The sequence below is a fragment of the Esox lucius genome, chromosome 2 (genome assembly GCF_011004845.1).
Source record: "Esox lucius isolate fEsoLuc1 chromosome 2, fEsoLuc1.pri, whole genome shotgun sequence".
NCBI classification, from domain to species: domain Eukaryota; kingdom Metazoa; phylum Chordata; class Actinopteri; order Esociformes; family Esocidae; genus Esox; species Esox lucius.
In genome coordinates this window covers 34,322,300-34,349,438 of record NC_047570.1, presented here as the reverse complement: position 1 = coordinate 34,349,438, position 27,139 = coordinate 34,322,300, and the positions used below count along the sequence as shown (strand labels likewise).

The window sequence follows — 27,139 nt, the reverse complement described above, 5'->3', positions numbered from 1 at the left end:
TATAAATGTCAGGTTTCTATAATAGGATTTCAGCAGTAGTTAAACAGACATATCAACGCAATAAACATTTTCAGCAAGACCAGATTTTATACGTTAATCAATATTTAATGAAGAGAAATTATATGATTCATGTTACGGGACAAAACTACTGTTGTGACAGATAGCTATCAATAATTCAGTGTTAAAACACTAATAATTAATCCTCTTTGGGGTGTTGGTCAATGTTTTTGATGTTGTGTTGTCTGTCTGTCTGTTTATCTAAATGAATGACTAATCAGTCTTTCAGCACTTTGAAGTTTACCCTATTTTTTGTGGTGTACTTCCCCTGATGCTGGTCAGTCTAGGGCTGGTCTAGGATCAGCCAGTCTACTTCCCTGGGTGTCGGTCAGTCTAGGGTTGGTCTAGGATCAGCCAGTCAACTTCCCTGGGTGTTGGTCAGTCTAGGGTTGGTCTAGAATCAGCCAGTCTGCTTCCCTGGGTGTCGGTCAGTCTAGGGCTGGTCTAGAATCAGCCAGTCTGCTTCCCTGGGCGTTGGTCTGTCTAGGGCTGGTCTAGGATCAGCCAGTCTGTTTCCCTAGGTGTTGGTCAGTCTAGGGCTGGTCTAGGATCAGCCAGTCTACTTCCCTGGGTGTTGGTCAGTCTATGGCTGGTCTAGGATCAGCCAGTCTCCAGATCAGCTTTTCTTTGAATCAGAAATGAATTAAGACCTGGGACACAAGGTGTAACAACCAGGTAGAAACCAAAACCAGTTTTAAAGGGTTTCGTCCCTCCAGAATGGAAGTTGACTTCTCATGCTGTACAGGGAGATTCATGGCAGATATTGATGCTTTGCTCGAGGCAATGAATGTGGTAACATAACTTAATCTTTAAATTGAGATAAGGAAAACCTCATTGAAATCCTATAATAACGGTAAATATATGCTGTGGGAGCCATAATCTCTGTAGTTCAAAGTAACCTTCAGCGATGCTCACAGCCATATTGAATTGTCTGGGTAGAGTGAATGTAAACAGTCTTCATCTTTGCACAATACATTATTTCTCAGTTTCTCAAAGATAAATAAATAAAACATACATAAATGCAACATAAAACATACATTAATCATAAATGCCATGATCTGAACACTTGACATCAATAGACAATTGATGGGAAACAACATTAACCTCCGAACATAATCCAATTGCTTCCAAAACACAAATCTCTCTCTCTGACTTTTTGACCCTGGCTCTGTTTTTCTGTCTGTCTAAGTGTGTGTATAAATGTGTCTATGTGTGTGTGTATGTTTCTGTGTGTGTGTGTGTGTGTGTGTGTGTATGCTTATGTGTGTGTCTGTGTGTGAGTGTATGTGTGTGTGTATGCTTCTGTGTGTGTGCTTGTGTGTGTTTGTTTATGGTTTAGAATAAAACAAGTCTGGTGCTGTAGTAGACCTCTAGATAACATATACACAATAAACATACACGCACACACAAAATACACACACAAACAACACACACACACAGTTGTGCACTTGGCTGCAGGGTTTTGCTGTTTCTCATAACACGCAAACCACTAGGACAGCAAATCAATTCAAATAATGTTATGGTGCATCAAGCAGTATTTCTCCCTGCGCCTGTTGATCGTTTTCCGGCCAGGGGTCGTAGGTCACGTTACAGTAGCTCTACGCTGGCTGTGTCTGAGCAGTGCACTGTAGATGGCACAGTGTCATTTCTGATTACTGGGACAAACCAGGAAAACAATCCACAGGCCGAGCACTGCGCCACCGCCAAATCAAATTAGAGCTGATCGACAGGAAAACTATATCCGTTTTATCAACAAGCAAAAGCAGATTGTTGGACATTGTTAACCTCGTTCCCGAAGCCTGGGGGGGGGGGGGGGGTAAACCCTGAGAGGTAAGCCTCATCACCGGTCCATAGCGCTTGAGGCAGAAGGGTCCAGAGCTAGAGAATCAGGCATGTAGATACAGTCTTGTGGATTATTAGAGCGAATCTTGCAGTTTTGGTCATTATGTTGTCAGTGTTAGCGTGCGCTGTACCACTACAAACATGTCCAGTATGATAAAACAGACGCACGACACTTCATCTCCCCTTCCAAATCCGCATGCAAGGTCGTTTCATACATTCATTTGTTGGCTTTGATGTAACCAAAGCTCTTGGGTTTTTCTTATTACACTACTGAGGTGAAGAAAGAGGTTCTGAAGTGCCACCATCTAATGTCAGTATAATATCATATGACATAACAAGAGCCACCTGGCGTAAAGTAGGACAGCAGATATCTCCACATCCATGCCCAGCCACATGAACCCCTAAACACACAGTCCCCAGCTGCCCTGCCCCCTGGGAGGCACCCCGGCCTGGAGAATCTCTCCGCCACCCCCAAAATCCCCCAGAACCCCCGTGCCCTCAAGAACCTGCACACTCCGATGTTGTTACTCTGAGCCTGAGAGCACTGAGATCTACTGACCAGTCTTCTGCCCTGGGGGATGAGAGCGCTGAGCTCTACTGACCAGTCCACTGCCCTGGGGCATGAGAGCGCTGAGCTCTACTGACCAGCCCACTGCCCTGGGGCATGAGAGCGCTGAGCTCTACTGACCAGTCCATTGCCCTGGGGCATGAGAGCGCTGAGCTCTACTGACCAGCCCACTGCCCTGGGGCATGAGAGCGCTGAGCTCTACTGACCAGTCCACTGCTCTGGCCGATGCTTGCCTGCTCTACGATGACTGATATGGCAGAATGTTGATGGAGCATTAGTACAGAGATGCGTCAATGATCCCTTCCTCTAATCTCCTATATATTGCTAAAAATGTATGGTAGTGTTGCGGTCTAAGCCTCAACCTCTGGTGCACATAAACCACAGCCGCATGGGTTCAGGTCCGAACTCACAGCGCTCTCAGCACCGGCTCCATTTCCTCACTTTCATACTGCAGGCCTGTCTCCTATTCACTACAGTATAAAACACACCCACACCAAAGAAATGGTTTAAAAGAACCTTTCAAGAAGATGAATTGTAGAAATAGGTAGAGTTTAGGCATAGTAACCGAATGAGTTCCTGGCAGCAGAAGCTAACGGTGTAACTGGGTCTGAGTCCCTGTGGTCTCGTAGGTCTGAGATCCAATCCTCCAGCCTCATATAGACAGTCACTGCACCAGCTGGGCATTGTGTGTTCATCCCAGCGTTTGAAGCCTAGACGAAGTTCAGTTAATAGGAACAACTGTAAACGGCTCCTGGTATGGGGCAGCACTTGACCAGAGCCCAGTGGAGATGCATCGTAACCGTAATGAGGTGCCATCAGGGCGACACGCTTGGTTATACGTTCACCCCAAACCAGGCCTGTTGCCAGGCCCCTACGGTGCCGCCAGAACCGGAGAGGCTGAATGCTGAAAGGAGAAACGGCGGATGAAATGTCCCCACACTCTCATTGGAAAGGCAACGGTTGTTTACTCAAAATCAGAAATCGTAGAAAAATCATGCAAGCCCCTAAATCCCTTTTAATAATGTACTGTAACCGACAAGTAAAAAACAAAGCGATCATTTCTCTGAAGAAAGAACAGTTTAATTTGGAAACACAGGTTACAGCTCTCGTTATAAAGACAGATGTCACTGTGGATTCCGGGCCCTTTGTGGAAATAGCCAGGTTTTCAGCTCTGGAAGACAGTTCAAGTGTTCTTCAGCACTGAACCACTGAGCAACCCGTGCCGACTGCAGGTTTTTTGGGGCCCTAAGCCAAACTTTATTCAGGGCCCCCTCTCCCCTAGGGGCTGGGGGCCCCCTAGCAGTCGGGGGCTCTAAGATGCTACAGTTTAAGTTTACATCCCTTATGCCTAGAGCAGGCCCTTGTGAGTAACACACGGGGCAAGATCTGCTGATCACGTCATTTTTTTCTCTCTGCCATCCACGTTTAATTACTTTTGAAATATACTGGTGCAAACAGCGAGTAAATCTGTTCTTTGAAGTACATGTGATAGGAAGGTGACCCATGACCACTGAAGCACCCCAGTGGGACCACTCTCTAAGTGGTACTATCCCTTTAAGCGGTCCGCTCAGCTAGCCCTGCGCCAATCTGTGAAATCACCTCCATGTGGATGTGCATCCCTCATCCACCGGATCAATGCTCACACATGCGACAGTGGGACTCGGACGGAGAGGTGGACATTGCAGGTCAAGGAGCCCAATCAATATATTGATGGGCTACAGTCCCTGGCTCTCCATTAAAGAAACGCTAGTCAAATTGACTGAGGGATTCCTACGAGGTCTCTCCGGTGGGTTAAGATATTAGATCTAATTATACTTGCAAAACAGACCCAAATTACGAAACCTATAAATCTGACAAACTGACAAGGTAAACAGTTGGAGAGAATCAATCCGTGGTAACAAAGTCTAAACAACAACCAAAACAATAAATGAATGCCACTTCTCTTTTTCCACTTATTTCCACTGATAAATGCATGATTATGAAACAATTTCTTGTAAGATGAAAGCACTAATAAGGAGCTTTTCACATTAACGAGGACAACATTTGAATGAATGCGTCCTGTAGATACACTATACACTATGAGACATGTTTTCACAGTGCCTGAACCTCGCCAAAATCTGATCTCAGAGATCAGAATCTTCGTATTTGCTCTGGACCAGGTCTGGAAAATATTCAGGAACAATTAACAGTATTTCAGAAGTTAGTCAGGAAAAGCAGAGAATGTATAGCTATCCAGCTTTCCTAGCATGTTGAAGACTTCTGAACTACAGAATGATTTCCAAAAAACAGTCGCTCCAATTTTGGGGAAGACTTTTTAATTTCATGTTAAACAAAATAACCTAAGTCAGAAATGTCCTGAGCATCTCTGGAGAATGTCTGTTCATCTCTGTTTATACAAGCGGCCAAAAGCTTCCTTTGACTTCTGTACCCAGACCTTGTAGTTCCCTGCAACACAAGGTCTGGGTACAATTGCAATATTCTCATACCGCAGTGATTTTGGGGTCATGCTTTCTGGAAGGTTTGGACTTTAACTCGGAAGGTAACATCAACAATTTAGATCTTAAAATATTTACAGTTGTGCTCATAAATGTGCATACCCTGGCAAAAATTATGGACATTTTATATTGATTTTGAAAATATGACTGGAAAAAACTTTTATTTAAAGATAGTGATCATATGAAGCCATTTATTATAACACAGATGTTTGGCTCCTTTTTAAATCATAATGATAACAGAAATCAGACAGTTTACATACCCTTGAATGTTTGGCCTTGTTACAGACACACAAGGTGACACACACAGGTGAAAATTGCAAATAAAGGTGAATTTCCCACATCTGTGGCTTTTTAAATTGCAATTAGTGTCTGTGTATAGTGAAAGAGTTTGTTAGCTCTCACGTGGATGCACTGAGCAGGCTAGATACTGAGCCATGGGGAGCAGAAAAGAACTGTCAAAAGACCTGCGTAACAAGGTAATGGAACTTCATAAATATAGAAAAGGATATAAAAAGATATCCAAAGCCTTGCTCATTAAGAAGTGGATCTCTTGATACAAAGCCAAGGCCAGGTAGACCAAGAAAGATTTCAGACAAAACTGCTAGAGGAATTGGTCGGGATACAAAGAAAAACCCACAGGTAACCTCAGGAGAAATACAGGCTGCTCCGGAAAAAGATGGTGTGTTTTCTTCAAGGAGCACAATACGATGATACTTGAACAAAAATGAGCTGCATGATCGAGTTGCCAGAAAGAAGCCTGTACCGCGCCAATGCCACAAAGAAGCCTGGTTACAATATGCCCAACAACAATTTGACATGCCTCACAGCTTCTGGCACACTGTAATTTGGAGTGACGAGACCAGAATAGAGCTTTACATTTTTTTCTTTGTTGCCATGTTTTGTTTAATGATTGTGCCTTTCTGTTATGACCTACAGTTGAATGTGAATCCCATAAGAAATAAAAGACTTGTTTTGCCTGGTCACTGATGTTTTCTTTGCAAATGGTACATTTATTACCAATTCTCCACGAGTATGCAAACTTTTGAGCACAACTGCACACACTAACAATATATATTACTCAAGCTAATCTAATGAAACACTAATGTAACTATTATTGCACTAAATGAAACTGCTGTAGTGGGAATATGCCCTACTTGTGCGTCACTCAGGAAAACAGCATTTTCTAAATTACAGAAACATAAAATGTACAAGCTATCGCTTGTTTAAAAACCGGCTAAACGGGCTGCCTCTTCAGCACAGGGGACACAGAGGTTTGGTTGTCCTGCTGTTACAGGAGGTAGGTAAGAAGATCCTCTAAAGGTGCCCAACATGTGCTCTCGCCAACTCTTGCTTATGCTCTCAAACCAAACACGACAACGCGCGACAAGGCGTTCACATTATAGCACTTGCCAGACCGGGACTTGTCAAGTCCAGTAAATCCATCAAACTGATATAAAGGACTACAGGGTATAATGTGATCATCTTCCAGGGGTGGTGGACCAGACTCTCCATCGACACACGGTCACGGAGAGAGAGCGAGAGAGAGAGAGAGACATCAGCTGGTTTTTATCACGATGACACAGGCTCCATGATTAATTCATGCAGCATTGGACAGCAATCGTAGGCACTCATAATAAATCACAAAGAAGTGCAGCGCACACGTACACACACACACACACACACACACACTGCCACTGTCCGTGGTCACCACTACAGCAGCTCCAGACGGTGGTGACATAGCAAGCAGCTATCAGCTACCGCTAATCTTACATCTTTGAACAACCTTGGGAGCTGAGGTAAACCAGACTACAACACAGGCCAAGAAAACGGAAAGAGAAACACACACACACAGACATGGAGAGAGAGAGTGAGACACAGAGACACAGGGAGAGACAGTGAGACGGAGAGAGAGACAGACAGAGAGAGTAAGTTAGAGACAGAGAGCAACAGAACTGCATCCCCATGCCAATAAAGCCTTTTAAATTGAATTGAGACAGAGACAGGATGAGTGAAAACCAGAGATAGAGAGTGAAAAACATAGAAAGAGAAAGCACAATTAAGAATATTCCACTTTCTAAAATTTCAAATCCATTCTTGATAAATTCAATCAAGATATTGGAAGACTGCTTTTCATTCCCCCATCAAGACGGGTTACCTCAGCACCCTCACATTGTGGCAGGCAGCCACAGTCATCTGTCCTGTCTTCCCTCTCTCCCCCTCACAGACCATAGTGCCATCCACTCCTGGGGGCAGATAGTCACTGAAAGCTTAGAAAAATTGAAGCTTTGTTCGTTTTTTGTTTCTCTTTGGGAAGACGGACAATGTACTAAAAGCTTTTTAGAGCAGTAAGGAGAAAGAGCGAGGGAATAACAGACAGAGAGCGGGAGAGAGAGGCGGAGAGAGAGGGGGAGAGAGCTGAGAGAGAGGGAGAGAGAGCTGAGAGAGAGGGGGAGAGAGCTGGGAGAGAGAGCTGAGAGAGAGGGGGAGAGAGCTGAGAGAGAGGGGAGAGAGCTGGGAGAGAGGGGGAGAGAGCTGAGAGAGAGGGGGAGAGAGAGGGGGAGAGAGCTGAGAGAGGGGGGAGAGAGAGGGGGATTGAGCTGAGAGAGCAGCGACTGGTCTTCGCAGTACATGCTGATATAAATTTAACAATGCTGATCTTCAAAAAAAGGTGAATAAAATCTAAATCTAAAACTTTGTAAAAGAACGGAAACCATGTCCTTGTTTTTTTTTCTTCTTTCTCCAAATGACAAGTTTACCGAAAGAATGGAAGCCTGGAGTTTGTTTAATAGGACCGAGGGGAAGGAGGAGAGGAGCAGTAGTGGCAGTGACAGTCAGAGGAGAAAGAAAAGACAAACAGGGCGAGGGAGAGAGATAAAGCAGCAAGAAGAGGGAGAGATGTTTCCCATGCCAAAAATCCCATTTAAAAAGAGAGTTAGTGAGCGAGAAAAACAGACAGGGAGAGGGGGGAGAGAAAGGGGGGGGGGCTTCAATAAGGCTGGGAGCGATCTGAGAGACAAGGCAAGATGTGTCTTCTGTGCCGTCAAAAACAACCCAGAACTCAACACCGCAATCAGGATCTGGCTTGAAATACTCCAATCAGTTACAGAATAGTTACAGGGAGTTCTGGGTGCCACTTACCAACCCAATAATTCCCAAAATGGCACAGACGCCCAATTGACTCTGCAGAAATCTCCTCAGAGTACAACGCAAAATCCCAAATAACGCATGCAGAGCAGAATTAGGAGTATAGCCAATAATTCGAAACATCCAAAAAGGGACTTCACAAACCAGAAGAAAATGATTCTCAAAACGTCCCTAACAAAGAACTCGTCTGCAAAGAGATTATCCCGGAGAAAAGCCTCCCCAGACAGCTGGACTCTGGGCTCTGTTCACAAACACAAACAGATCCAACAGAGCCCCAGGGCCGCCGCACAGTTAGACCCAAACAAATCATGAGGGGGGAAAAAGCAACATTTCAGTGCTACCTTGCCCTAAATAGAGAGTACCAAGTGGCAGAACACACGACTTCTTGTGACAGACATGAAATTAAGAAACACCACAACAGTGTACAGACTCAGCGACCATGGCCTTGCTATGGAGAGGTTGCCATAGGCAGATCGGGCCCTCGAGAGGGACACAGAATGTGCACACTGACCCAGAATGTGCACACGGCAAACAAAATGAGGTGCAAACAGAGCTGCAATTCCTGATCTCACATCAGAGACACATACTGTATTTCCCACAAAGTATAGACTGACACATAAATGAACACCCCGTTCTGTTAAGCAAAATCCCACAATGTTCAGTCCCAGCAGCAAGATTTGTCACTTGAAAAAAGTGCAACCAGTGAAGCACAAAGAACCATAAAGATAAACCAATATTAATCTAGGTATCGATTTATCCTTGCCATTCATACTTTAGCGTTTTTATATTGTTACAATACTGTACATAGAAAATAATATAATATTTAAATTAAATTAAAAATATATAAAAGGGTAGAGAGGTGGAGAGTGAAACAGACAGGTGAAGAGAGCAGGAGAGGAGAGTGAAACAGACAGGTGAAGAGAGCAGGATGAAATGGACAGGTAAAGAGAGGAGGAGAGAGGAGGAGAGAGGAGGAGAGAGGAGGAGAGAGGAGGAGAGAGGCAGGGAGAATGAAAAAGAGAGGGGGGAGAGCAAAAGAAAGGGGGGGGGAGGTAACTGTCCCAACAAGTCTTGTCTCGGGGTGTTTTACGGTTCTCCCCTCTGCTGTCCCTCTTTATCCCTGCTGATTTATTCCCTCCACAGCCAATTAACCTGTGATGCTCCACCAAAGTGAATGACTGGGGAACCAAGCCTGGTGTGTGTGTGTATGTTCGTGTGTGTATGTTCATGTGTGTGTGAGTGTGTTCGTGTGTGTATGTTCATGTGTGCGTCAGTGTGTCCGTGCGTCCGTGCGCGGAGTCACCAGTATCCAGCTAAAACTCTTTCTGGCAAGGCTGACCAGAGCTGACGGGCCCTAAGGGGCCATTCCATTCCGACTCCAACACTTCATCCTTCCCGTTACGTACCAAACCTTAAGAGTTACAGCGTACAATATACATACAAATATATGCACACACAGAGACACACGTTTGTCTTTCAGCTCCTTGTGGGGACCTGAGGCCTGAAACTAACACAGAAATACATTACCTATTCCCTAGACCTAAATCTAACCCTTAACCTAACATAACCTAACCGTAACCTAACCCTAACCTTAATAACCAGTCTATTATTAACCTAGCCCTAATGCTTAAACCTAAACCAAACCCGTAATGCTTAAACCTAGTTCCAGAATGACCCCAATTTGAAAACTATTTGAAAACATTTTTACACGTCTCCCAAACCTCTAACCTGGAATCTATTTTTCCCTAGTCGGGATCTGCCCAAAAACTTCCTGGGACAAATTCCAGGTCCCCAGATGTACCCACAGACATGAATTACACACACACACACACACACACACGCAAACACACGTATGCCAATTATGTAAAGTACACACTCCACTTTCTAACAGTCCACTCATAGGTGGCAGGGTACTGGGTTGCTCTTGAGCTCACATTTCTAAGAAAAACATCCACTCGCATCAGCCAAACTGAATGAAGGATACAGTGTGGCGAGTCAGCCGACACGGTAGATTCAGATTGGACTTTCTGACACCTCGAATGCCTGCTAACAACACACTTTGTTCTTATTCATAAAAGTAATTCCCGATTCTGTCTCTTTCCCTCAGATTATCCCAATATCATATAATATTATCACATATTATATTTGTTTAGACCGTACCTGATTTCAGACCAGAAAAGAACAGTTCCAAAATGTCATAGTCACAGATCATTTTCAACTGTAATTTTCCATTTACTTTTGAGGTGTGAGTATTTAAATGTATTTATTCTTTATTTCGCCTTCTGTTTAATCAGGTAAGCCAATTTTAGAATAATTTCCCACACACAGTGATGACCTGGCCACAGGCATAAACATTGCAAGACAAGGGCTTGTGCATTAAACAGCAGGCTACCATTAATAGTTGACATGGCCTGGTGTAGACTAGCCGACGGGTCACGAGGCTAACATTAATAGTTGAGGCAAGGTGAGGTAAGGTAGCCTGACAGAGACCAGCATGTCCCACCTCTCTGAGGACAAAGACTGGAAATTATGCATGAGAGGCGAAAAAGTGGCAAGGTCGGCAGGAAGGAAAGCTACCACCCTGATGAACATTTGCTAAGTGTCAACGAGTCCTCCGACCAAGCAACCATAAGATGAATTCACTACAGTTGTAAGCTGCTCTCGATAAGAGCATTTGCGAAATGCAACGCATGATGAACGTATTAATAGTTACGAACATATGGCTAGTTTCTGCTAGCTTGGGCGTTGTGGTCGGTGATGGACAGTGGGAGTTTCCAGCGAGAGGTGAGACATTTCTGGTTGGAGGACTGTGTCGTTCTGACACACGTTTTTGTAACCTCGCCCTTGACCTTCATACTAACCCAAACGTCTGTACTGCAGTGCCTATTCTTAACCCAAAAATCAACCAGTAACTGTAAATGTTATTCACAACAGGGCATTTTTATGTTTTGAATCAGTTGTGTTTGGGACCAACTTAAGTCACGAGTTACTGTACATGGGCCAACAGCACACGGAGTAGGTTGACGGCGAACATGCTCGGACCGTTGTATGTTCATACTGAGCGTAATCAGGGATGACAAAATAGTTCTGCAAGAACGTAATTCCTGAGAGGTAAAGTTGGCTAAACGACCATAATTTAGATGTAAAATTAGAGAAGAGGGGCTGACTGTGTGTGTGTGTGTGTGTGTGTATATGTGCGTGTTGACAATAGTGAATTGTTAACTCGCACTGTGAATTAGATCTAAAAGCGGTTTACCAGATGCTTTACCAACCCAAGACAGGCACACACATCCTACCGTGTTTCATTTACAGACCAAACAGAAAAACGCAATGCCCCCACCCGACACCAAGTGTCTATATATTTACTGCACTGAATAATCACTTGCCCCAGTAGAGGTCTGCATCCCATCTCAATTTGTGAAATGGTTGTAGACAGACTTTACAAGCAATGTTTTCAGATCTGATCCATTTAAACGACATTTAGTATAATGATTGATTACGATTAGTTGAATAAGGGATGCAGGCAGATAGGTAGGTAGACAGAAAGACAGACCCCATTGATTTGTCACCAACCACTTATAAGTATACTGCTGAATAAGCACATAGCCTAATGCCTGGCCTTATTAGAAACCTGTCACCAATATCAGACTCATAAAGACCGTACTGTAAAACCTGACCAGCAAAATTCCTTAACAATACCATCATGATAATCACTGCCAAGTTAAAAAACCTTTACAATACCATCATGATAATGCCAGGCCAGTTAAACACCTTGACAATACAAACCTGATAATACCAGGCCAGTTAAACACCTTAACAATACAAGACTGATAATACCAGGCCAGTTAAACACCTTAACAATACAAACCTGATAATACTTGGCCAGTTAAACACCTTAACAATACAACCCTGATAATACCTGGCCAATAAAACACCTTAACAATACAAGCCTGATAATACCTGGCCAGTTAAACACCTTAACAATACAAACCTGATAATACCAGGCCAGTTAAACACCTTAACAATACAAGCCTGATAATACCTGGCCAATAAAACACCTTAACAATACAAGCCTGATAATACCTGGGCAGTTAAACACCTTAACACATACAAGCCTGATAATACCTGGCCAGTTAAACACCTTAACAATACAAGCCTGATAATACCTGGCCAGTTAAACACCTTAACACATACAAGCCTGATAATACCTGGCCAATAAAACACCTTAACAATACAAGCCTGATAATACCAGGCCAGTTAAACGCCTTAACACATACAAGCCTGATAATACCTGGCCAGTTAAACACCTTAACAATACAAGCCTGATAATACCTGGCCAGTTAAACACCTTAACACATACAAGCCTGATAATACTTGGCCAGTTAAACACCTTAACAATACAAGACTGGTAATACCAGGCCAGTTAAACACCTTAACAATACAAGCCTGATAATACCAGGCCAGTTAAACACCTTAACAATACAAGACTGATAATACCAGGCCAGTTAAACACCTTAACAATCCAAACCTGATAATACCAGGCCAGTTAAAAACCTTAACAATACAAGCCTGATAATACCTGGCCAATAAAACACCTTAACAATACAAGCCTGATAATACCAGGCCAGTTAAACACCTTAACACATACAAGCCTGATAATACCTGGCCAGTTAAACACCTTAACAATACAAGCCTGATAATACTTGGCCAGTTAAACACCTTAACAATACAAGACTGGTAATACCAGGCCAGTTAAACACCTTAACAATACAAACCTGATAATACCAGGCCAGTTAAACACCTTAACAATACAAGCCTGATAATACCTGGCCAATAAAACACCTTAACAATACAAGCCTGATAATACCTGGGCAGTTAAACACCTTAACACATACAAGCCTGATAATACCTGGCCAGTTAAACACCTTAACAATACAAGCCTGATAATACCTGGCCAGTTAAACACCTTAACACATACAAGCCTGATAATACCTGGCCAATAAAACACCTTAACAATACAAGCCTGATAATACCAGGCCAGTTAAACGCCTTAACACATACAAGCCTGATAATACCTGGCCAGTTAAACACCTTAACAATACAAGCCTGATAATACCTGGCCAGTTAAACACCTTAACACATACAAGCCTGATAATACTTGGCCAGTTAAACACCTTAACAATACAAGACTGGTAATACCAGGCCAGTTAAACACCTTAACAATACAAACCTGATAATACCAGGCCAGTTAAACACCTTAACAATACAAGCCTGATAATACCTGGCCAGTTAAACACCTTAACAATACAAGCCTGATAATACCTGGGCAGTTAAACACCTTAACACATACAAGCCTGATAATACCTGGCCAGTTAAACACCTTAACAATACAAGCCTGATAATACCAGGCCAGTTAAACACCTTAACAATACAAGCCTGATAATACCTGGCCAGTTAAACACCTTAACAATACAAGCCTGATAACTTTATTTCTTGAGGTCTAATTCAATTGCTTTAACTTACATATTTACCCTAGATTAAGACAAATTACTAAAGCTCTTAATATCAATGCAGTTAAATAATAATAATGTACAAACAGTCAGGAAGTGGTGTAAAGGGAAACAATTGTTTACGTTAGGTGTTGGTTTCATGGCTCAGCACACACGCGCACAGTGACACGCACATGCAACAAACACGTGCGTGCGCAGACTTGGGGAAGGCCGATATACAGTAGGTTTACACGGCGTGGACAATCATGTTGGACACAGTCAGCATGGATTTAAAGTGCTGAGGAGAGGAGAAGGAAACACAGTAGTGTAATCACACGTGGTTGGTTTTTCTAACACGTATCCCGAGGATACACTGTGACTGAGTTTGCTGAGACAGTCATTTCTATGGACCGGTACGTTAAGGCATTACAAGAACAACGTACACGGCTACTCTCTCAGGGCCATTAATCTTGTGAAGAGCTGATGTCATCATTGTGAAGTCTCCATCATGCTACCCGCATGTCTTTATTTTGTAGCTTGCACACAAGGTGGTGTCTATTTCAGTGCACAGACATGACTCTGCTGCAATGTGCTTTGTGTTATTCTGCTTGGATATCTGTTTAGGAACTGTCTTTGACATGCTGAAGTGGCATGGATGTAAGATACATCACCTTTTTTATGAAAATTCAGCTTTGAGTTATGTACAGGCCAAAATCATGTCACTAACAGACTATTAAAGTGAAAGAGAAATAGAGAATTACTTGGAAGAATAACAGAAGGTATAAAACTGTCAATTATTTTATGGCATATTGTGTACCCACCACAAACTAATACCTAATTCTGCTTGCATTACATCAGCAAATATGAATGACTAGTTATCAACCTAACACATCTAGATTTAGCAGTTTGATCCCCTGTGCACAGCCCTCTTTAAGTCAGTCCACACATTTTCTGTATGTTTGAGCTCTGACTGGACCCTTCCAGGACATTGATTTTTCTTTTTACAAGCCATACCACCTTGGTTGATCTGGCTGTAATTGGGATTGTTGTCATATTAAAAACTGAAATTATTTTATAACTTTAGCTTTCTGGCAGAGGGTTTGCACCAAAATGTATTGATATTTTGAGCTATTCCTTGCCCCTGACATGCTGACAAGAACCCCGGTCCCCAATGAAGAGACACAACCCCACAGCATGACGCTGCCGCCACTAGAAGGTACTGTATCTTTTGCATGAGCCACATTGATTTTGTGCCAATAGAACTTTGATCATTAATGCCAAAAAGTTCTCATCAGACCGTAACAGCTTTCCACATTAATATTCTTTTTTGTGAGAAAATGATTCCAGTATACCACTCTATCCCAGAGCTCCGTTAAGGTTGCTCGGGTTTAAGGTTTGGAAGGTTGTTATGATCTGTGCAATGGCCTGGTGGTGCCATCTTCTCTACACTTCTTAATAATGCTCTCGACTGTGTTCTATGATACTTTTTATCCTTCTCCTGGTCGGTACCTTTCAACGGTGTTAGCACACATCATTTCAAATGCGTAGGGTTCAGTCAGCTACCACAGGCCATGCCATGGATAGCGGTTGGTCCATCAAAACGGCGGTACGCCAGTGCATCCCCTCCAAGTTTGGCCAATTAGGGCTTGGTGGGTGAGTGAAGATCAAGATGGTGAAATATGGAATTTGTGTGACCTACATTTCCTTCATTTACAGAATAAGTGTGAAAGTTAAGAGGAATTATTCTGTAAATCGGATTGTTCGATTCCTATAATTTATTTGGTTTAAATCGCTGTATATCTCTGAAATAACACAAATCTTTTGATTTTGCTCCAGGCAAAGTTCTGTGTCTTGTACAAACTGTCAAATGGTTGTCAAGTGTTTGATGCCATTCCGTTGACTCCATTCCAGATATTTTTCACGACCAACCTCCCCTCTGTGGATTCCTGTGGTGTGACCTACTGTATGGTGATTAGAGAGAATGGTTTGGTAAACCACACATGTGACGACTCACCTTGCCAGAGACCTGAAGGTTAGCATTAGCTCCTCAGCCTAATGCCTATAGGCGTTAGCTCAGCAGGCTAACACGGTCCCAGTCTTTCAAAGTGACAGGCAGGAGGACAAGTGAGGAGTGGACTGAGAGATGGCGCAGCTACTCCTCCTTGGGGTGCTGACAGACTTAATAAGGCCTATCAGCGCTGTGTGTGTGTGTGTCTGGGTATGTGAGTGTGTGTGTGTGTGTGTGTGTTGTGAGGACCAGACCGATACAGTAAGGCTCTGATCAGCACTATCTGTAAAAAGTCACATCGTCCAATCCCTGGGGTAGTCCGGCTTGTCAATCAGACAAACTGGCAAATCATTGATCTCCAATTATCGAGGGGGAGGGTAGCAGTGAGGGTTTTACACATTTCAGTGCGTGTGTGTGTGTGTGTGTTGCATGCAGGGAAGGGAAGAGACTTGGCTGAGCCCTCTACATTGCGTTGGATTTGCTTATCGGGAAAATGTGCCTACCTTGGATTAGCTGTATATTGGTCCAGAACTTTCCAATCCATATTTATGTTCAATAAAACCGATCAATCAGGTCGTCTTAGAAGACAGCATGTAGAGACGATACACAGGCTGCACGGCTAATGGAACCCTGTTCAATTACTATATAGTACACTACTTTGACCAGTCAATGGCCAAAGGTAGTGCATTATATAGGGAATAGGGTGCCATTTTGGACACATGACACGTTCTGGTGATTGCTAGTCTCTGTGGTGCTTAATAGGCACGAAACGGAAGAAAACTAACTGCAGTGGGTAGAGTCTAAGAAATGTATTTATTCATTTTTTCATCGCACGTCCTCAAACACGACCCAGGTCTTTCATCCGTCGACGATGACAGTAAAAGAGACTCCACGAACTTCCACGAATGATGACAGTTTCCAATGCCCCCTCTCCAGGGTGTTAGCTGTAACAGTATGGGCCGGCTGTGACTAAGCCAATTTCATAAATTACTTCTGTACTGAATTCAAAGTTGATCATCTTCAACCAAATCCCAGCTAAACCTTTAAAGCCAGTAAAAGGGAAATAAATCATCTGTCTTTCCGGATCACTCTCTACTAATGACATGGTAATATACAATACATATCAAACTTAAAAACGCACTGATATCCTGAGTCTCAAGCATTTAGGTTTTGCCTGCCTGTGGCTTTATTAAAGTGACACTAACTTTGTGCTTTTGCCACAAGGGCTTTCACGTATGGGTTACTGAAACCATTCACTTTGGATGTTATCAACTTGTGATCAAGGTGATTTCAATGTATAAATAATAATTACTGTCAGTCATTGGTTTCTCAGCTGCCACATTGCAGAATCAAGGTCAATGGAACAATTTCACTTGAAGGGGTTCGATACAAACACAACTCTTCCAGCACTCCAACAATCTATCCACTGAGTACTATGTCCTTGTCATTTAATACAGTCATTAGTGTGGGATCCTAATTTGTTCATCTTGTTGCTGTGGGCTTCTGAAGCTGGTAATTTACACTTTAAAATGTGTTAGATTTGATCAATTACATTTAGTGGAATAATAACAGAGCACCTGGTTGAGTCAAGGGAGAGATACTTTCAGGTTTTTATTGGAATTGTCTTCACGAATGTTCCATGTCAATCTCATCGAAAGATGAGAGGTTTTTGTCGCGAATATATGCAAGATAGATGCGTCTACCTAAAACAATGCATGTACATTCTCCGGCCCAGAGACCACTCAGCCAGGTTCTACCACGTTCTACCCCACATTCTACCCCACGTTCTACCCCCAAGCCAAATGGTCAATGTAAACATCACACATTCCTGAGGTTGGCAGAGGTTTACACAGATGGCCTCTTGTCCCTTAGTAACTGGATGAGTTTAATTGTAACAAAACGTACATTTATTCAGTCACAATACAGCCGAAGAACTTCAAACGTCAGACTTGATTTGGCTGAATGAAAAGTGTCTCAAGCCCGGCTAATTATGATACACATAGAAATGCACATTTTAAGGTGGTATCTGAAGTCAGGGTTTTGTTCCTCATTACAGTTGGACTCATAATTAGCCAACATCCCACAACATTAGGTTTACTGTTGGTAAACTGATATTTCCCCTGCAAGTCAGAATGGGGCAGGCTACACAAGTTTAAACTCACTGAATACAAGGAAAATAATGCCTTTTTTCCCCTCATAACCATAAGTTTAAAATATACCCGTCAGGTATCATCAGTTTATGCCTGAGGCTGGCCTAGTGGAGATGCCTATGGCCCACAGCAAATCTACATCTCCTGCTAACCCATCTGTGGCACAATCTCTCTCCTTCTCTCTTTCTCTCTCTCTCTCTCTCTCACTGTCTCTCGCTCTCTCTAGCACCATCACTCGCTTTCTCAGTTTCTCTGGCTCTGTCAATCTTATCCGGTCTGTTGCCATGTATCTGTCTTTCTCTGTTTCAGTCTTTCCACCTGGTTTTCTCTTTTTCTCTCTCCCTGTCTGTCACTCTTCCTGTCTCTCTCTCCCACTCCCTCATTCTTTCTCTGCCTCGTTCCCTCATTCCCTCATTGCATTTCAACAGACTTTATTGACATTACAAAATAAATGACATTTTCAAAGTAAACATACCCCCCCCCCCCCCCCCCCCCCCCCAAAGACACATGAGTGGAAGGTGACATAGCCTTCCCTATTCAGTAACTACAGCTGTGGCCCCTACTGCACTGGGAAAGTCATCACAAATTCTGGAAAATCACTGTCAGCGAGGCAGAGAGATGAAAAAGAGGGCTTCCAGAATGAAACCCCATTCGCCTGTACACACTTCCCTTCATCAGGACACACAATGCTCTGGTACATGTTCGGAAATAGGGAGCAATTTGGGACGATACACAGAGACTTGCAGTGCTGTGGTTCTGCCGGACTTAATGGTAATCCGCCGTAAAATGCTTCCTGCACTCCTCTCTTCACGCTCTTCGTTTCCGGAGGTCTTTCACTGCGGCAAGCCGTCAAAGCTGTTTAACTTCTCAGTTGACAACTTCATTTTCTTCCTCTAATCCCGAAAGAAATAGCCGGTAAACTAAATATAGGGGGGAACAGACGGATGTCATTCAGTCAGCAACTCTCCCTATAATCTGAGAGGATCGTCCTAAAGATTACCAACAGTACCTGGACGGCCGTGACACGAGGCTCCGAAAAACAAACTCGCCAGGGACGCGGCGTGTGTTTTCATGAATGTGTTCACAGTGTGAGCTTCAACGGTTTGCCACTTCCCCTCGTACCTTCAAGCCTCTGAGGTGAACCAGAAGGCACCATCCCTCTTGCCTGTCTAGCCAAACTTCTCGCCCCATGATCACAGACGTCTCAACAACAAATCTGAGGACCTCCAAACTCCTCGCCCCAGCCAAACACTCCGACATGTTTGTAGACGTCTACACAACGTATCTGAGTACCTCCAAGACCATTTTTATAAATAAAAAAAATAAAAAATAGATTAAACATTATTTAACTGACTTGTTGTGGAATATGATGAGTTGGGCCAGAGACTGCACATGCGTGGGTGAAGCAGCAGTGTCATTGGCGTTGATACTTGGTTGGACATGATCCATGGATTTGACATGCTAAAAATGCATTTTTAAGGTCACCACAAACGACTTCAACGATGCTGGAATGAATGGGGGGGGGGGCATTGATTCAAAATCCTGAAACAGAGTTCCACCAATGAGACTTGGATGCTGACACATCAATACGTGGAGGATTAGCCTGCGCAGTCAACACCAATCAGTCAGCATCTAGACACACTGATACAGCTTCTTCTGTGGTGAAGCTGTAAACGGGAATGCCTCCTGCCCCCCTCACCCCTGGTCCCCTCCCCCAGCCCCCCCTCCACCCCCGCCCCCCACCCCACTCCTCCCCCAAATAGACTAGGTCAAGATAAGATCCAAAGCTATTGAAAGCTACTGAGTGGCACTAACAACACTAAAGGACACTGCCTTGTACGAGACAAAGCATCAGTGGCTCTAAACAAACTGATAAAGACGCTTCCTCTAACAAACACAAAGCCGCACTCTCCCAGAGAGGAGTATGTCCTCGTGCACGTCGCAGCTCCCCTGAGCAATACAACTCAATCCCATCATGCATGGCTCCGACGTGAACATCCCGCGCGTTATTGGTTGATCCCACCGCCGGCTCAGCCCGATTCAGAGAGCAGTCCCTTGTGCCCCGAATGACACGCTGTTCCCTCCAAAGGGCACCACTTCTTACTTCCGTCTGGCTGTGGTAAGAAGTAAGTGCCCTGCGCGGGGGGGATATTAGGCCTGTTTCGGACGTGTCCTCGGGCCCTCGGAACACAGGACGGAGCTCTCAGTCGGCTTGACCTGAAAACACAGGGACATCGAGGACATCTCGGTAATGGTCACACTGTTCGGTGAGGCCTTCTGTTCCGGTTGATGTGCCCAACGGGCAAGCTATCTATCTAGCATTTTAAAAGTCTTTCATGTTCCCCTTTTTTCTCCTCCACTCAGTCATGTAGTCACGTTGTTCTCCTCCTTCTCCTCCACCTCCTCCTCCTCCCTCGCTCTTTGTTGGTGGATGAATACCACATATGCGGCTGGGGGCTCTGATGGTAACTTCAACTTGGAGTTTTTTCCCCTTTTCACTCCAGCTCTTGACGCTACGAGCCGTTCGAAATTTCCTGACTGCTGTTTACGGTCCGAGCTGGATCAAGGGAGAAGAATGCGAAGCGTCGAACTTCGTGACAAAGTCATTGCATAATTCATAGCTTTTGCTCCCTGGCAACCAGCCTGTTATCTTCTTCGGGGATGCTATAATAAATAAAGATAGCGATTTTGATCTGTATATCTGATATGATATACAGCGTAACCTCTAAGAATCAAAAAAAGAGTTTTCACCGATGACTGGAGATGGAACAGTAAAAGGCCTGCATGTTTATTTATACAAGCCTGTATCTGACAGGATCAAACCTAAGGACAGCGCATGTATATGTAGGCAGAGAGTCGCTAGCCAAAGTCCAGGATCCCATTGGACAATCATCGTACTGTGGCCTTTGAATTCTATGTATGAATTGGGTCTGGGTGTAATTGTTTTCAGAAGATCCATATCACCTAGTCCAAGCGAAAGAAATCATAGAAATTAGGAAGAAGTGTAGACTCAGAATGTCTTGATTTTGTATGTCATCAGACCCCAGAGTAATTACACATTGGGAGTCTCGCTACCTTTACAGCGGTGTGTTAGTTTTGTGACATCCATTTTGCAAACCCGGCCCTGCATCTGCGCTACAATGCCGAATTGTCAAAGCTGCTCTGCAGTTTATGAGCTGAAATAAAACAGACACGTGGGACATCCAGAACTGACAAAAAGCTTATTCCTCGGAGGTTGTGTGCCCCAATGTGTTTCCATCCCTATCAGCAAGAGTTCCACGGGGCCTCTATCAACAGCCTGGTCACCTCCGTGCAAAGATGTTTCACACCTCACTGGGCAAATGGTGGACACAGAAAAATGACTGGTTTTCTGAATCATGCCCCTCCCTTTTCATATTTACGTTGTCTGTGAAGAATAGAGACATGCTCCCAGTCACATGAAATCCATAGATCAGAGCCTAATTACTTAATTTGGACTGACAGATTTTATTTTCAGGAGTGTAAGTTATTGCCTGTTGCGTTATGGTTCAGTAAACAAAATGGAAGGCATTGCCTCTATATTACTGGCCTTTTGTAACCAGGAGAAAAGAATCACCCATTTTGATTGTTATTAACAAAGCAAGACAACAAGACAACAAGACAAAACCTGGGTTAAATCCACTAGAACACAACACGGACAATGTCAGGGAGATTTTCAGGATCACAAGAAAAATGAAAAAAGCAGAGCCCGGGTACAAACCTGGCCTCAGTCTTCTGAAAACCTAATCCTGGGATACATTTACATTTTTCTGTGAAACAATGTCATGTTTATGCCAAAAACCCACCCGAATGGCTTTCCTAGAGGTGTTAAAAGTTCCTGCGTAGTCCAGTCTCAGTCCTGCCTTAAATTTGCTTGAGAATAAGAGACACTGTTTGAATATTGATGTCAGTCTATGATTCCTAAATATATTGACTTTGGGCAAGAAACAAAAAGAAAAATGCTGCCCTAAGAAGGTTCAACGTTTTTAGAACAGCTTCCAAAGCTGCTCCATTTCTTAATTTATTAGTTTGCATATTTTTTGTGCAACACTGTGTCCAAAAGAGTTGGGACGCTGCTTAAAATACAAATAAAAACAGAATGCAACAATGTGCTAGTCATTTATCCCTGTATTTAATAGAAAATAATACAAAGACAACATATCAAATATTTGAAACTGAGCAATTGTATTTAATGTGGGAAAATACATGCCTTTTTGAATTTTATGCCGGCAACACGTGTCAAACAAGAGGATCTATTCTGTGTTGCATCACCTCTTCTTTTAACAACACTCTCTATGCGTTTGGGAACTGAGGAGACCATTTGCTGTAGTTTTGAAAGTGAAATGTATTCCCCTTGTTAATTGATATATGATTGCAGCTGCTCAACAGTTCAGGGTCTCCTTTGCTGTATTTGTCATTTCATAATGTGCCAAATGTTTTCATTTGCAGGCAGGCCAGTTGAGCACCCAGACTCTTCTACTATGGAGCCATGCTGTTGTAATACGTGCAGAATGTGGTTTGGTATTGTCTTGCTGAAATAAGCAAGGCCTTCCCTGAAAAAGACGTTGTCTGGATGGCAGCACATGTAGCTTCTAAACCTGCATATATTGTTTCAGCATTTATGGTTCCTTCACAAAAGTCACCCATGTGATGTGAAAATACTCTCAAATTTTGATTTGTCAGACCACAGGACAGTTTTCCACTTCGTTTCAGTCCATCAAAAATGAGCTCGGGCCTAGAAATCTCCAAACTCTTTGCAATTTTACATTAATCTTGAACTGCACTATTTGCCAGCGCAGTCTTTCACAGAGTAGTGATTCCCTCCCCATCCTCACTTCTGATCTTTTAATACCAAATCATGTTACTGACCTGTTGCCAATTGACCAAATTAGTTGTGTGATATTCCACTAGGTTTAGTTTTTTAGCATTACACAATGTTTCCAGCCATCTGGTATCTTTTTTATGTGTTGCTGCCATTAAATTCAAAGTGAGCATGTATTTTTCCAAGAAACAATAACATTTCTCAGTTTCAACATTTTATACGTTTGATATGTACTATGTTCTATTACATATAGCGTTTAAATGATTTGCATATCATTGCATTCTGTTTTTCTTTACATTTAACAGTGTCCCAACTCAAACAGGGTTGTATAATATTTAACAACATTCTGTGGAACACATTTTTTAATCCTGTTTTGATAAAGAAACTGTCTGTATCCTGTACCTAAGGACTGACTGTATCATATGCAGAACTTACTTATTGTTTAAATAAGTAAATAGGTAAATAAATAAAAATACCACTGAGAACTAATAAATGACCCATAGGTTATGCACAGTAGCTAGCTGATCAAGGTTTTGGACTTTTGTATGATTTCCTTCCAATTACAAAATCAAAAGCGTGATGATGTGTGGCTCAGAGGATGGAGTCAACGATGCCCAGATCCTTGGTTGACGTCCTGCCAAGACCCAATACAGTCTGGCAAAACATGCATATACTCCCTGTACTATTTCACCGTCCCCAATGAGTACGTGATTTTATTTGGCCCCCATGTTTTCAAAGACTAATAATAAAACATAAAAAAATCGATTTACAGTAGGTTGGCACATCAAACAAGTAACCAAAAGGTTGCTAGTTCGAATCCCCGCACAGTGAAATATCTGGCGCTCTTAGCAAGCCAGTTAACCCTAACTGCTCCCGGATCAGTGCTATACACAGGAATGTGTTCTCAGTCAACTTACCTGGTAAAATATACTTTATAAAATGTATATATAAATAAATGTTACTCTACTTGGGCTACCATACATAATAGCTATAACTGTACTAAAACTATAATAATACTATAGTATGATACTACTATAATATTACTACACTATAATACCACTCTCTGCGGATCAATGCATTTGGGTGATCAACTACACTGTCCTTCAAGCAACCATAGCCAGCCAGTCCAGTGAACGTTGATTAATCAACACTGATTAAAATTGATCTGGCAGAACATGGATGAGTCCCAGTTGGATGCGCTGGCTGACAAACCAGATGCGGCTGTCCAGGTAGTTAGAGAGGGTGGGCTTGACAATAGGCCAACTAATGTGAAAGAGATAACGTTTATTGCTCGTAAAATTATACACGACAGTTACTGCTGTGCAAAGATTCAAATATCAACACCTGGCTGGACGTCATTTTGCTCCAGCCTGGGTGCCAGCGTGTTTGTGTTGTCATTCCAACAACCCTGTGTAGTATGCAGGACAAACGAGTGTTGATCGTTATAGTACAACACTGGTCTGGATTTCAGGCTCTCTCATCGTGAATTTTTGCTTGATTATCGTGAATTATAAATTGGTTGCTTTGAACCCAAAGAGATGATTGGTTGTTTGCTGTGGTATATGAGATGGTATACCACGACTAAGACAACAAAGCACTTTTACAGCACTAACTGCATTAGTATCCAGTTTATAGTCGCAATAAGGCATCTCGGGGGTTTGTGGTTTATTGGCAATAAACCATGACTAAGCATTGTCTAGGAACTCTGCGATGTGTCGTGCCTAAGAACAGCTCTTAGCCATGATTTATTGGCCATACACCACAACCCCTTGAGCCTTATTGCTAAAACAGAGATCAGTGGCATTCTATTGACAGACATAGAGGGCATGCAAATGCACTGTTGTGAACCAGTTCACTCCAGTTATGCGCCCTAAGCAACAACACATATTAAAACACAAATACACACAGTGTGTCTACTCAAGCGTTTGTACTCTATACTGTACAAAATGTATATATTATGCATTGAAATCAATTGAGTGGCTGAGAGTCTGACTAGGTCTGATGTAGTAGCCCATCAAACAAAAGATCTCAGGGCTGGTTTCATAGACACGGATTAAGGCTGGTCCAGGATAAAGAAATTCAAGCCGAATGGGGAATCTCCCAGCTATGTAGCCCGAAATACTGTGATCATTGTGTGATCTTGAAAACATTGATTTGGCTTTGATCTAACTATTAAACCCACCAAAGTAGACAGCTCTCTAAACGTAAAGCCAAGAATGTCATTGGAGAATAAACACATGGGCAGAACGTTATCCGCACATGCTCAAAAGCTTCTAGAAAACTCTGGATCCTTTCCCCCGGCAGCCAGAATTTCCTGATATAGCTGACTGCTTATTCACAGCCAACACACAAAAAAATACGATTTCCCGCTTAGGGGTTAGGTTAAGGGAAAGCATACACAACTGGTCGGTGCGTTGGAATTGAGGCTACTTCAGATTTACACACTAGGGGTTAGGGTAAGGCATAAGGACTCGGTTAAGTTTAGGGATAATGGCTAGGTTATTGAGGATTAAGGTTAAGGATAGTGTGTGTGTGTGTGTGTGTGTGTGTGTACAGCATATAACACCATGCCAAATATATCTACAGGATTATAACTTACTGTGTCCGGATGTGTATGGCATGCAGGAACGGCAGGCTACACATATGAAGCATTATGCATAGACCTCTTATCTAAGCATTCAGCACTGGGGCCACAGTTCCACTTGGGAAGCAGGCAAGGCCATGTCGTACAAATGTAGCTCACATTTATTCGTCGCTTCGGCGTGATCAAGCCCACAATGTTAACACCACAAAAGTGTGATTTTCTCTAATTGGAAATGCCACAGAGCCATTCTTAAATCCCTGTTCAGGAATGTGAAGGGATGTGTAATGCGAAAGGGAAATATAATTTACAGTTGTATATAAAACATTGAAGACACTAAAAATCTATTGGACACAACGGAAATTGGACACATCTCAAACCCAACCAGGACAGAGAGACACCCGAAGAGTGACGTGTAGGTGAGTTGATAGTACTTGCAATGCCAGCGTTGTGGGTTCGACTCCCATGGGTGGGCCATGTTGAAAATGTACTCACTCCTAAGTCACTCCAGATAACAGCATCTGCTAAATGTCGAAAATTTCACATACACACAGTGGAGAATCTTCAAAAGGGGAAAAAACATACTTAATTAGGCTAAGAGCTCCAGTCGTCAAAAAAAGCTGCATTACTCTTTTGGCCAAAGTACATTTGTGACAAATGCCCCTGTGACAGACTGCACTAAAACCATACACTGCTGCCGGAAATGAACCAGCACCTACCCAGCAGGGACTCATAATGTTCTGGATGAATAAACAATCTTAAAAGACTCTTGGAATAAGCTACCTTTGGTTCTTAGACGTTAACCTCAGGTAAGAGCATGTGAGATGAACAGTTGATTATTGAATGCTTTGTCCATTGTCAAACTATGGGTTGTGAATTCTAGCAATAATTTGTACTTCAATAAAATATTGAGTTGGCGTTTGAAAGGACACAGACGTTTTTTATTTCTGTTCATATTCATCAAAAACAGAAACAGTAGCCTACTAAAGCCTTGCTCAAGATATCCATCTAGTGGCTAGTTGTGAATCTGTCGATGTATCACTACCAAACACCGATATTTCTCCACAACCATATCTATATTCTCAGTTATCACGGAGGAATCCACTGTAACATTCTTTCTCTTAAAAGCTCGGAGACTCATCCAACTTTAAAGACACTACGCAAAAGACCACACGTCTGTTGCAAATAGTGCTCTATTTGCAATGTAGGAAATGTATTCTTCATGTAAAACGACTCCTCTTGCCAAAACTGCAGCATGAGAATTATGGCCAGAGTTGAAGTTTTAATTACTGGTCGTGTAACTGCCATTTCACCACAACTCGAGGTTTTAATCAAACCATGCGGTAGCGTATGTTGGGTGCTTGTCAAACTGCAGGGTTAAACATTTTTTATTCTACCTTCATATATTGACAGGCGGTAAACTGGGATCTACCGCCTGTCAAAACATGAAGGTAGAGTAAATCACAATTAAGCCTGGTTGCTTTTACAATTAAGCCTAAATGCTTGATTCCATAAGGTTAAATTAAGGTTCGGGAAATTCCTTATGAAATTATAATGAAACAGTGCCTGACAAAAGAGTTAAACAGTCAACTCTTCCAGCTGATGTCACGGGCACTCATTCACCATCCCATCCACAACGCCGTGGCAAACGTGTAGGCTACTCCGAGGTAATAGCTACTTCCGTTGCCCGGAGTCAAACGCTTAAAAACATCACAAACATAATCTAGTGTACCAGCACAATCGTCACATCCTGACAAATTCTGTAAGAGAATGTGGCGTATATAAATAGTGCATTACTTAGGGGCCCATATGGCAGAGTTGCACTATGTGCAATATGATAGGTAATGGCCTGATTGCGGACAGAAAATTACCTCCCGTCAGACTTCATCAACATCAAACCCGTCATCGCTTTAAGATTCACTTCCCACCGCAACTTGAAGTGAAGTAGAAGAGAATTTGTCTTGG

At 42.8% G+C, this 27,139-nt stretch overlaps 1 protein-coding gene across 5 annotated transcripts in view; it reads right to left on the bottom strand.

Annotated features, from left to right (window-relative positions):
• LOC105026502 (multiple epidermal growth factor-like domains protein 11) overlaps positions 1 to 27,139 on the bottom strand; it is a 118,213-nt gene that overhangs the window by 90,262 nt on the left and 812 nt on the right. The window lies entirely within an intron of this gene.